General features: G+C 40.0%; 1 protein-coding gene across 1 annotated transcript in view; it reads right to left on the reverse strand.

Annotated features, from left to right (window-relative positions):
• ADAMTS10 (ADAM metallopeptidase with thrombospondin type 1 motif 10) overlaps positions 1-13,036 on the reverse strand; it is a 194,775-nt gene extending 181,739 nt beyond the window's left edge. The window contains exon 1 of the mRNA XM_077273501.1: positions 12,664-13,036. The gene's annotated coding sequence lies outside the window, so the exon portion shown is untranslated. The remainder of the gene's footprint in view (positions 1-12,663) is intronic.
• Positions 13,037-13,436: the final 400 nt, after the last annotated feature.

Genomic DNA, 13,436 nt, shown 5'->3' on the forward strand with positions numbered 1-13,436 from the left:
AAATGTACAAATAAATTAAAAATCTAATCTTGATAAATCAGGGACAAAGTGCCTAAAAAACATAATAAGTATGTTGCATGCAATGGACTTCACTTCTCAAGCACAATTTGAGATAGGATCCCAACATAAGATTTCACATTCATGTGCAAGTGAACCGTGGCTCAATGGGTCATGAAAAATGGATTTCACTCAGACATAAAGTTGACTTAAAGCGTTTGTACTAGAGATGAGCAGAATGATCAGCGGAGGATCGAGTTGAATTTGCTATTCCATCTCAGTACAAACACTTTGCGGGAAGTAATAAATTCCATACTTCGTACAAATTTCTGTCATTTGAATGTAAAAAAGGTGGAAAACTGATAGATTTCATATTGTTTGTTTAAATACAGCCCCAATGTCTTCACTATTCTTACATACCAATATGATAAATAAATGCTTTATGATGATTTAATTCCCTGCAGAGAGCTGTAATAAATTAAAATAGACAGGGTTTCTTTTACTTCCACTATCAAAACAAACAGCTATGGCAATCTAGACACAATACTTTACAGTGCATAATGTTCTTACCATTTATCTGTAACATGACCGTGTTTAGCCTAATTTCTAACCATGCAATCCTCATTTGCCCTATGTACAGTTTATCTAGGTTTTATCTCTCAGATCTAGAAGACTCAGCAAAGAATTAGAAAACCTGATTGAGCAAGAACTGTATACATGCAGGGGCGTAGCTCGATACTCCCAAGCCACAACATAAAAAGTATACCAAAGCATCGGACTGGTTTTACATTGTACAGGATCTATTTGATATAAATATTTTGCTTTCATTTGTGTAATAGTTCTAATGATATTTCTATCATGAACCAACTTAATCCTTTCTTGATTTATTTACTATTCATAGCAGGCTTGTACAGTGGGTACGGAAAGTATTCAGACCCCTTTAAATTTTTCACTCTTTGTTTCATTGCAGCCATTTGGCAAATTCAAAAAAGTTCATTTTTTTCACATTAATGTACACTCTGCACCCCAGCTTGACTGAAAAAAAACAGTAGTGTAGAAATTTTTGCTCATAACTATTCAGACACTTTGCTCAAACACTCATATTGAAGTCACATGCTGTCCATTTCCTTGTGATCCTCCTTGAAATGGTTCTACTGCTTTATTGTAGGCCAGCTGTGTTTAATTACACTGATAGGACTTGACTTGGAAAGGCACACACCTGTCTATATAAGACCTCACAGCTCACAGTGCATGTCAGACCAAATGAGAATCATGAGGTCAAAGGAACTGGTCAAGAAGCTCAGAGGCAGACTTGTGGCAAGGCACAGATCTGGCCACGGGTACAACAGAATTTGTGCAGTACTCAAGGTTCCTAAGAGCACACTGGCCTCCATAATCCCTTAATAGAAGAAGTTTGGGACCACCAGAAGTCTTCCTAGACCTGGCCATCCAGCCAAACAGAGCAATTGTGGTAGAAGTGGCTTAGTGAAAGAGGTAAAGAAGAACCCCAAGATCACTGTGGCTGAGCTCCAGAGATAGAGTAGGGAGATGGGAGAAAGTTCCACAGTCAACTATCACTGCAGCCCTCCACCAGTCAGGCCTTTATAGCAGAGTGGCCTTACAGAAGCCTCTCCTCAGTGCAAGACATGAAAGCCGGCATAGAGTTTGCTAAAAAAACACATAAAGGACCCACAGACTATGAGAAATAAGATTCTCTGGTCTGATGAGACGAAGATAGACCTTTTTGGTGATAATTCTGTGTGGAGAAAACCAGGCACTGCTCATCACCTGCCCAAAACAATCCCCACAGTGAAACATGGTGGAGGCAGCATCATGCCATGGGGGTATGTTTCAGCTGCAGGGACAGGATGACTGGTTGTCATTGAAGGAAACATGAATGCAGCCAAGTACAGAGATATCCTGGATGAATGCCTCTTCCAGAGTGCTCTGGACCTCAGACTTGGCCAAAGGTTCCCCTCCCAGCAAGACAATAACGACCCTAAGCACACAGCTAAAATAACAAAGGAGTGGCTTCAGAACAACTCTGTGACCATTCTTGACTCGCCCAGCCAGACCTGAAAATGGCTGTCCATCAGCGTTCACCATCCAACCTGACGGAACTGGAGAGGATCTGCAAGGAAGAATGGCAGAGGATCCCCAAATCCGGGTGTGAAAATCTAGTTGCATCATTCCCAAGAAGACTCAAGGCTGTACTAGCTCAAAAGGGTGCTTCTACTCAATACTGAGCAAAGGGTCTGAATACTTATGACCATGTGATATTTCAGTTTTTCTTTTTTAATAAATTTGTAAAAAATTCTACATTTCTGTATTTTTAGTCAAGATGGGGTGCAGAGTGTACATTAATGAGAAAAAAAATGAACTTTTTTGAATATACCAAATGGCTGCAATGAAACAAAGAGTGAAACATTTAAAGGGGTCTAAATACTTTCCGTACCCACTGTATAGGGAATTATGTGGAGATCCCCGCGGCAACTCAAAATGAACTGAGCCTGATGCTTCAGCAAAGTGGTAAATGGTGCTGGGGATTTTTTTTTTTTGCAAACTGCTAATCAAATCTGAAAATATTTGAATTTGTGTGAAATCACAAATTACAGGAAATTTGACTCAAACTTGGTCCTCCCCTAATTGATATGTTCATCTCTAGCAATAATGAATGACGGTTTTAGTCAAGTGACAATGTGCCATAATCTAAAACAAAATTATTCAAGTTTAAACCTCTTTTCCACTAGTCTCCATTAGAGTTGCTGTAAATCGATTTGCAGTCCACATCAGTAATCTGAGGCCGCTGGATGGGAGTCCTCAAAACTGACTCATAACTGACAGAATCTGGAGCTCTTCTTTTGATTAGCCTGCCTGACACAATGTCATATGCACTTCATGCCACAATGATGATGTTCCAAGCCGGCTAATAAAATAAAGAGTAGCAAAAGATGCCATGAGGTAAGAGGTGGCTCTCACGGCTCCTGTCCTGAGGACACAGATTACGGATATGGTTGATGGACCACTTTCTGTGAATCAAATCATGCCAACTCTATTCTCTAGTCCTTGAAAGATCTTTCTGTGAAAGAATGTTCCCAGAGAAATAGTTCATCTGGTGCAGGTAACAATCAATATCATTTGCCAAATGATAATTTGTTCAGCAGTTTCTCAACCATCAACTCTATCTAATGTGTATGACCATTGTAAGGCCTCATTCACATGTCAGCATTTCATCAGTGTTTGTATGGCAAAACCAGGAATGTCTCCAAACACAAACAGGTGTCAATTCTTCAATTATAATTTTTCTCTGTAAGTCCCACCCCTGGTTATGAAATTCTAATGCAAAAATACTGACATGTGAATGACACCTTAGGGTACATTGACATTAGCCGATATTGCGGTGTTAAACAACTATTTAATTGGTAGATATTTGCCAATAATTTTAAGATCTATTTACACAGGCAGATTGAGCTTCAGGGGCGCATCTAACGATCAGTCATTCTGCATAGGCTGCCCTTGTTCTCAGTAGAACACAGCTTGTTTACACAGAACAATGTGCTGCCGAGAACAATAATTAGAAGTTCATTCCACTCAGCGAATAAGCATTTTGTGCCAAATAATTTAGTTCTGCTGCAATGAGAGGGCTAGATTTTCGCATATCATTACTAACAGCAATGCAACCAATGAAATACTAAATTACCGGGGATGTCAGTAGAAGTAAAAGTGCAAAACCTTTATAGATTTTGTCCAGGATTCCTCAAGCAGTTTTTGCCAGAATTCTGGTGTAATACTGTTCGAAATGTCTCAAAATTTTTGCAGATCTGGAAGTTAAAAATGTGATGACTTATGGCACTTCCTGTTTGGCAGGACAGGGAGTGTTCAAGCACAAATTCATCATAATTTATGCCACAAAAATCATGTAAATTATGACAGAAATATATGGCAGCCCCAGACTAGAGCACATTTCTGGTGGTGATGCATAGCAGTTAAAAGACGTGCAAGTTCATTAAAGAAGAACATGCTTCTTAATGAATTTCATGCATCTTACTTAAGTGTTTCCTTCAAAATATTGGTCTTAATAAATCAAGTTTCAATATCTTGTTTAGTTAAGGAGGGGAATGCTCTTTAATATCTTTGTATGATTTGGGCTACACTTAGCATTAAGCATACTTATATGATGTTTTTCCTCTTTGATTATTTTTGTAATATTTACACTACCATTTTAATGTTTAGGGTCACTTAGAAATGTCCTTATTTTTGAAAGAAAAGCAGTTTTTTTCAAATGAAGCTAACATTAAATGATTCAGAAATACACTATATACATTAATGTGGTAAATGTCTATTCTAGGTGCAAACGTCTGGTTTGTAATGCAATATCTTCATAGGTGTATAGAGGCCCATTTTCAACAACCATCACTCCAGTGTTCTTAAGGTACTTTGTGTTTGCTAACTGTGTAAGAAGGCTAATGGATGGTTAGAGTACCCTTGAAAGCCCTTGTGCAAGTATGTTAGCACAGCTGAAAACAGTTTGGCTGATTAGAGAACCTATAAACCTGACCTTCCTTTGAGCTAGTTGAGAATCTGGGGCATTACATTTGTTGGTTCCAGTAAACTCTCAAAATGGCCAGAAAAAAAAAAAGCTTTTATGGGAAACTCGACAGTCTATTGTTGTTCTTAGAAATGAAGGCTATTCCATGCGAGAAATTGCCAAGAAACTGAAGATTTCCTACAATGGTGTGTACTACTCCCTGCAGAGGAGAGCACAAACAGGCTCTAACCAGAGTAGAAAGCGAAGTGGGAGAATTGAGCAACAAGTCAAGTACATTAGAGTCTGTAGTTTGAGAAATCGACGCCTCACACGTCCTCAACTGGCAGCTTCATTAAATAGTACACGTAAAATGCCAGTGTCAACATCTACAGTGAAGAGGCAACTCCGGGATCCTGGCCTTCAGGGCAGAGTGGCAAAGAAAAAGCCATATCTGAGACTGGCTAATAAAAGGAAAAGATTAATATGGGCAAAAGAACACACAGACATTGGACAGAGGAAGATTGGAAAAAAGTGTTATGGACAGACAAATCCAAGTTTGAGATGTTTGGATCACACAGAAGAACATTTGTGAGACTCAGAACAACAGAAAAGATGCTGGAAGAGTGCCTGACACCATCTGCCAAGCATGGTGGAGGTAATGTGATGGTCTGGGGTTGCTTTGGTGCTGGTAAAGTGGGAGATTTATACAAGGTAAAAGGGATCTTGAATAAGGAAGGCTATCACTCCATTTTGCAACGCCATGTCATACCCGGTGGACAGCATTTGATTGGAGCCAATTTCATCCTACGACAGGACAATGACCCAAAGCACACCTCCAAATTACCACTCTCTTTACTTATCAAACTTGTCTCCCTCATCTTCTCTGCCTCCTGGACTAGTCACTCACGCTCAAATCACTAAAGATTCAATTCATTGGAGTCTGTACACTGAAGGATCAGGCTACAGCTGTAGTCCATAGAGCTCTATAGAGGGAAGATGAAGCAATCTGACAATTCACCTGGAAGGTAAGGCATACTTTCAATTTTCTCATAAAGACTGATTGCTTTAAAATATAATGTTAGCTCATATTTGTACTGAATCCCCATTACTACTCAGATCGTCATTGTGCGTAGGAAACTATTGGTCTGTGACTTGTTTACACTGAAGGCTTTCTCAAACTGTTCTCACATATTTATAAGGTTATGGCTTTGGCTTCAAGTAGACATGAAGTCACAAACTGTCATAAAATTGAGGTTAACATCTAACTTGTTCCCTATGAGAAAAATATATTGTCTGAACAATGCCAAACCAGAGGTTTTTCAATTTTTTGAGGTTGCTGGTTACATTTCTACCAAGATAATTGAAGCAATATTTGTTTTAATTGGAAGTGAACAAAATGATTTCCAATACAAGTATTGTCTGTCTTTAATAATTGGTTTATGCACTCCTTAACAATGAAATTGCAACACCAAGTCGTGAAATTATGGAAATTATTTGATCAACAAACATTAATAATATACAAATAATCAAATGCTGCAGGATGTTTAGGCCATACAGGCTGCTCAATGTAACATGAACAACATACGGCCTATCATTGTTGTGTTAAAAAATTAGTCCTGGGACTCTTTGAAGAAATGGCTGTTCCACTGGTTGCATGACCAAATCAATGTAGCTCAGAACTATCAGTGTACCTGGAATAAAGGTTAGAAGCAGGACGACTGTTGTGACATTTCCTCATGAAGACCTCTTCATGGTATTGTCCATGAGGTCTCTAGATGGAGACGAGAGGCTGAAATGGAGTAATGGAAGCTGGAATGGCGGTCTATTCTCTTCAGCTATAAGTTCTACTTTTGACTTGGATCCAATGCTAATCCGAGATTGGTCTGGAGACCACTTGACAGAAGCTTGAAAGGGACCTTCACAAGGGAATGGTCAGTACTAAGATCACATGTAATCTACACATGAATGTATCAATAAAGTTTAAAGTATTTAAAATATGACATACCAAAAAGAGACAAAAACCACAATTGCAATTGCAGCGGCCACGTACCAGCAGGGCGGACGGCCTGTTGCCCCACAGCACCCATGCTGCGAGACTGAGTCCCCAAGACTCCAGACCGCGCCGCCCCACCAGCACAAAGCCACAGCAACAATGGCCGCCACACAGCACCAGCACCAAAATGAAGGGAGCATTTCAACTCACCTTCCTCCAGCTCTTCAGTGAGAGCCAAAATGGGCTAGACCCCTTACTTTGCAGTCTCCTGCTAATTAAAATCACCTGAGCCAAATGGGAGGAGTGCTGGTCCAAAAAAAGAGACAAGTACATGCTATGTGCAAAAAGAAAAAAAAGAGCATGAACCGCACATCCCAAAATCATACGTTGATCTAAAGCCGCTAGGCAAAAATTTAAATACTGAACATGAGGTTTTCAGTTTAACATTCTGATCAGACTGTATGAAGCCCACTGCCCCTTCACGGCAAACCTCGTAGTGGGTCCTAACGCCCTAACGGAGCGGAGCCGTGCGGCGACCACCGCCGCAGCGGCCACGTACCAGCAGGGCGGACGGCCTGTTGCCCCACAGCACCCATGCTGCGAGACTGAGTCCCCAAGACTCCAGACCGCGCCGCCCCACCAGCACAAAGCCACAGCAACAATGGCCGCCACACAGCACCAGCACCAAAATGAAGGGAGCATTTCAACTCACCTTCCTCCAGCTCTTCAGTGAGAGCCAAAATGGGCTAGACCCCTTACTTTGCAGTCTCCTGCTAATTAAAATCACCTGAGCCAAATGGGAGGAGTGCTGGTCCAAAAAAAGAGGCAAGTAATCCGAGATTGGTCTGGAGACCACTTGACAGAAGCTTGAAAGGGACCTTCACAAGGGAATGGTCAGTACTAAGATCACATGTAATCTACACATGAATGTATCAATAAAGTTTAAAGTATTTAAAATATGACATACCAAAAAGAGACAAAAACCACAGCACAAAAAAATGCTATAAAAACATATGTAAAAAACATGTACTAAAAAAACGCAATAAAAAAATCAAGTTATGTAATAAATGCAGAAGTGCTGCAGCTCGACATGACATTGGTTTGGTCTTGGAACCAGTGGTATGGTCATATATCCAGTGTCCCAGGAGCCATTTGCAAGATTGACAATTCCAAGCTGCATATTGCTTGTGCTCCTATGAGTAGTAAACGTGCTACCACGTCCTGCAGCATCTCCGGACTCGTCTCCCATTGAGCATATCTGGAACGTCATTGATTGCAATTGCAAAGGAATCTGCGATGAGAAGATCTTCATGATTTTCTGTCCACATCTATTCAGTGTGGCAAAACATTTCTCAGCCAAGCATTAATAACCTCATTGATAACAGCCAGTTTGTGAAAGTATGTGTATTTCAGCAAGTAGTGCTCATACTTGCTAATGAATAAATCAAGTTGTTTTTAATTTTATTTTAAATTTTTTAATCATTTGCATATAATTATCATTCTATCAACCCTGTAATTTCCATAAATCCACAATTTTCCTTCTTGTTGTTCCAACTTCACTTCAATGTTGAGGAGTGAGTACTATTTATATGTACATATATACATATATATATATATATATATATATATATATATATATATATATTCTATGCAGTTATGAAGTAACGCCGATTGTGAATCAATTTCTCCTGCTCTTGTGCAAATGGAAAACACAACAGGTAGAAATGATAGGCAATTAGCAAGACAATCCCTATAAAGGAATGGTTCTGCAGGGGGTGACCACAGACCATTTCTCTGTTCTCATCCTTTTTGGCTGTTGTTTTGGTCACTTTTGCATTTTGTCATTGCTCTCACCCCTAGAGGTACTGTACAGTAACATGAGCTGGTATCTGCAACCCACAGAAGTTGCTCAGGTAGTGCAGCTCATTCAGAGTGGCACATCAATGTGAGCTGTGGCAAGAAGGGTAGCTGTGTCTGTAAGCGCAATGTCCAGAGCATGTAGAGGATACCAGGAGACAGGCCAGTACACCAGGAAATGTGGAGAGCACCGTAGAAGGGCAACAACCCAGGGCCTAATGGCAGTCAGGGCACCTCACAGAAAAACGCATGTCCCTGCATACCCAATGTTAAAGATAGGTACGCAAGACGCATGCGCAGCTGTGGGTATATGAATGGAAAAAGTGCGCAGCCCTACGCAGAGCTGCTGAACGCAAAGGTGTATTTAGCCTCAGGGTCTGAGATACACTCCTTTTTTCAGTCAAGGACAGGTGTACGTATAAACAATAATGCTTCAACAACACCAAATAGTAGTTAGATACCAGTTTTACACAGGTGCTCTGCTGAGTATTATCATTCTGCAGACTATACAAGAAAATACAACACTGAACAGATTAATCAAAGGCAAAACCATTGATTATTGCATCTACTGACTCACAGGTATCATCATTTCTGATGTGAGAAGTTCACTTGACTTATCTTCCCCATCTTTCGAAAGCACTAAAACTAATTATCCAAAAGACTTCAGCATTTTCTGCCCGAACAGCCTTATTGTTTCACTCCTATTGCCTATTCCCCCCACAAATTCAAGTCCAAAACCATGAATTAAATCCAACCTCAATCCGCACATCTAAAGTGATTTGGATCTCTTGAAAGACCCCTTAAGAAATTTAGACTTAAGACCAGTTGTCTAAATTAATTGGCAACCCAAATTAATATAGACCTCAGACTAGACCTCCTATCTAAATTGAGATCCCTGACCAGACCCATTAAATACACAGACTTCTAAACTAATTCAGACCCCTAAACCAGACTTTTTAAAAGATCAAACCCCAGGCCAGATTCCACTGGAGAGTAGGGTGAAACATGGTGGTGGCAGTGTCCTTATGTGGGGCTACTGAGTACAGTCGTGGGAGTTACATTTCATTGATGGTATCATGAATTCACAGATGAGATGTTCTGCTTTATATTGAAAGAGAAGATGCTACCATCACTCCTTGCCCTAGGTAAATGTGCACTTTTCCAAAATGATAATCCAAAATACACGTGTTGCATTTCTGGAAAAGAACAGCGTGAAAGTGATTCAGGGGCCAAGTATGTCTCCTGATCTAAACCCAATAGAACACATATTGGGAATTCTGAAGAGACAAGTTGAGCACCACTCTACATCCAACAACAATGCTCTAAAAGAGGTCATTCTTGAAGAATGGAAAAAGATAGATGTTGCAATATGTCATAATAAATACTAGATGCAGTAGTTTTTGATGAGAAATGTATTCATTTTTGCATCAATTAATTTTAGTAAAATTTTACATTTTGTAATGCAAGATCAAGAAGGAAAGGTTTTGGAATTGTGGAATTATGGAATCACGGGATTGATTGACATGTTAATGATATGCAAATGATGAAAAAATGGAAACATTTTCAAAACTTCTTGCATAAATACACACAGTTAATATGCCTTACAATGCTATCAGTATATCACGCTGAATACACTTGGGCACACAAATCATCAAGATCCACTGATAACAACCCATTTTTTTAAGCTGAAAGTGCCCCTCTCGTCTTATACTCGAGTCATTGTCCCAGGGGGGTCGGCAGGGTGCGGTGGCTGTGACATACTCACCTGCTCCTGGCGAGGTCCCTGCATCTCCAATGGTCTCCGGGCGCTGACAGCTTCTTCCAGCGTTGAGCGGACACATAGTACCGCTCATTACAGTAATGAATATGGACGTGACTCCACTCCCATAGGGGTGGAGCCGCATATTCATTACTGTAATGAGCGGTACCGGTGACCGTTCAATGCTGGAAAAAGCTGTCAGCGCCCGGAGAAGACCATCAGGGAAGCAGCCAGGGACCGCCCCGTGAGCAGGTGAGTATAATGGGGAGGGTGAGCAGCATTGCGCGATATTCACCTGTCCTCGTTCCACCGCCGGGCTCCGTCTTCCGTGTCTTCTGCTGTGACTCTCAGGTCAAATGGCGCGATGACATGGTTAGTGCGTGCCCTCTGCCTGAACGTCAGTGCAGAGGATGCTGAAGACGGAGCGGCGCACAGTGATGGAATGAGGACAGGTGAATATTGCAAGTGCTGGGTGCCTGAGCGACGAGATGTGAGTATGTCATGTTTTTTTTAATCGCAGCAACAGCATATGGGGCAAATATCTCTATGGAGTATCTTATGGGGCCATAATCAACATTTGTGCAGCATTATATGGGGCAAATATCTCTATGGAGCATCTTATGGGGCCATAATCAGCATTTGTGCAGCATTATATGGGGCAAATATCTCTATGGAGCATCTCATGGGGCCATAATCAGCATTTGTGCAGCATTGTATGGGGCAAATGTCTCTATGGAGCATCTTATCGGGCCCTTATTAACCTTTATGCAGCACTGTATGGGGCAAATTTCTCTATGGAGCATCTTATCGGGCCCTTATTAACCTTTATGCAGTATTGTATGGGGCAAATGTGCCTATGGAGCATCTTATGGGGCCATTATTAACCTTTTGTGCAACATTATATGGGGCATATTTAAATATGGAGCATCTTATGGGGCCCATCATAAACTGTATGGAGCATTATATGGGGCTCCTGATTCAATATAGATATTCAAAAACACTTAACCTACTGATGTCTCAATTAATTTTACTTTTATTGGTACCTATTTTTATTTTTGAAATTTACCAGTAGCTGCTGCATTTTCCACCCTAGGCTTATACTCGAGTCATTAAGATTTCCCCTTTTTTTGTGGCAAAGTTAGGGGTATATACGGTATATACATTTATTATTTTTGTATATATATATATATATATAAATATACATATATAATTTTTATTGAATCATGTGCTGTATTAAAATGGCGAACACAGGGCCCACCTTTGCTTTTTGCTAAGGACTCCATTTTCTACTTTTCTACAACAAAGGGATTGGCTCCTCTATAAGGTGACCATATTGAATCTAAATAAACATGCACAGATTCAGATTAGTAACCATTGCATTTTTAAGGCATATTTATTAAAATCACAGGGAGATGCCCGAAAATACTTAGATTAAGTTAAGGTTTTTATTGAATCAGTTAGTTCTGACTTTACTGTATGTAGGATATGTATGAGATCTGCCTCTGGTCAAATATTTGTGCAGAGCTGTCAGATCCCTTTAGAGAGAAGAGGTGTTGGAGAAGTCTAAAAGCAATTCTACCTACCTCCTCCAAAAATATTAAACTTATTACATATCATCTTCAACCCAGCCTGTCAGGAGTGGTAACTCAAGTGATCTTGTGTCATTTTAGGTTTAGATATTTCTGGAGCACAGACCTGAGGTCAGGAGTTGAAATACTCCTCACTGTCAAGAATTTTTCAGAAGGCATGAAAAATTGAGGCCTTCCAGTAGTTGGATTCCTCTTCTGTGAAACTTCAACAAATTGCAAAAAAAAAGGGGACATTGAACATGGTAGCAATTATGAGTCAAGTCCTGTCAAGTCCACAACATAAAAAGGACTGATCATCTAAGCCTACATCTCAGGTCACCTTCATTCTCTGCCTTTCAATTATCTGCGGCATTTTATCTGGTTTACCATCACTCAGTTGTAATTAAGATCAGAGGTTAAATTTCAAACACACATGAGAATTTTAGACAAGAAAATATGTGGAGCCTCCATGCTCTAGGCAGCGAGAGCAGAAACTATATCCAGATACAAGTATCCTACAAATTAAGAACAGTCATAAAAGCGAAATAACTGAGGACAAGTTAGAACGAGACGTGTTCTCCTGTAATAGATGGAAAAGCGACATCATTTCAGACGCCGAAAAGGATGGACAGAATTATGCCGATGTACAAAGCAATAGAAAACATGAAAAAATATGACTTCTGGATTATTACATACTACATTATTTGTCACTTGAGTTTACATAAGAGTTAACGATGAACAGTAATATGACTTCACAATGAGTAATTATACTTCATAGTTAAAATTAGGGAAAAAGGTAAAGTTCTAGAATTAATGAGTGATATACTAAGTATTAGCAGAGGTATGATCCGGTAAGATGGTCACATTTAAAGAATGACTTATATGACTCTCATTAGAGAATTACAGAACCCCGCGTAAACATGTAATTATTAATCCGGATTACAATAGAATAAATTCTTACCAAGTTAGCGGCAACGTGTTGATTTTGCCTAGTGAGTTGGAAATGGCTTGCAGCACCGCAATACTGATGTTTCTGGGACCTGTACTTTGGAAGTGCTGCTTTTTTTAAAAGCAATCTAAGCAGTGGATGATTTTTCTGGCAGCTGCATGCCTTAACAAAAAAAAAAAAAAAAGCATTGACCTCACATAATTAAAGGGGCTGTGTTTAAAGAAACACTCCCAGATGGTGGTTGAGCATTTTTTGTAGAGGTATTTCAGTTTTAAGGTATAGCAAGGAAAGAAGGGAGCAGAGTAAATGCAGCTTCCAAACTTCTTCCTGCCAAAAGGAATCTTAAGCACATGGTTGAGGTGTAACTGGCAGAAGAGGGGTTAAGTTGCCACAGGGGCAGTGGGCCTGTCTGATGCTAAATAGGTAGGAAGGGCTAAACTATGTTACGACCCCCTTTGGTACCTCTTTTATAGCAGTTCTTTTTTCCCAGGGCATGCACTGTTTGTAGGACAGCTGAAGAAAATATTTTTTTCTTAGAGATTGCGGCTATTGATCTAGTTTACAATCCAGTATTAATAGAGTCCTTGGTACGTGTCATACATTGTATAAAGAGCCCTCAGCTCAGACGCTCAACATTCCAGCTTTTTGTGTTGTTTTGCGGACACCATACTAGCATATGGCTTAAACACCAAGTACAGGACTCCATGAAGGTGTTTAACACTAACACAGAATGTGTATTGAAAATACGAGAAAAAATTTGCTTTTTTGCTACCACAATTCTCTGT

The sequence above is a fragment of the Ranitomeya variabilis genome, chromosome 1 (genome assembly GCF_051348905.1).
Source record: "Ranitomeya variabilis isolate aRanVar5 chromosome 1, aRanVar5.hap1, whole genome shotgun sequence".
Lineage (NCBI taxonomy): Eukaryota > Metazoa > Chordata > Amphibia > Anura > Dendrobatidae > Ranitomeya > Ranitomeya variabilis.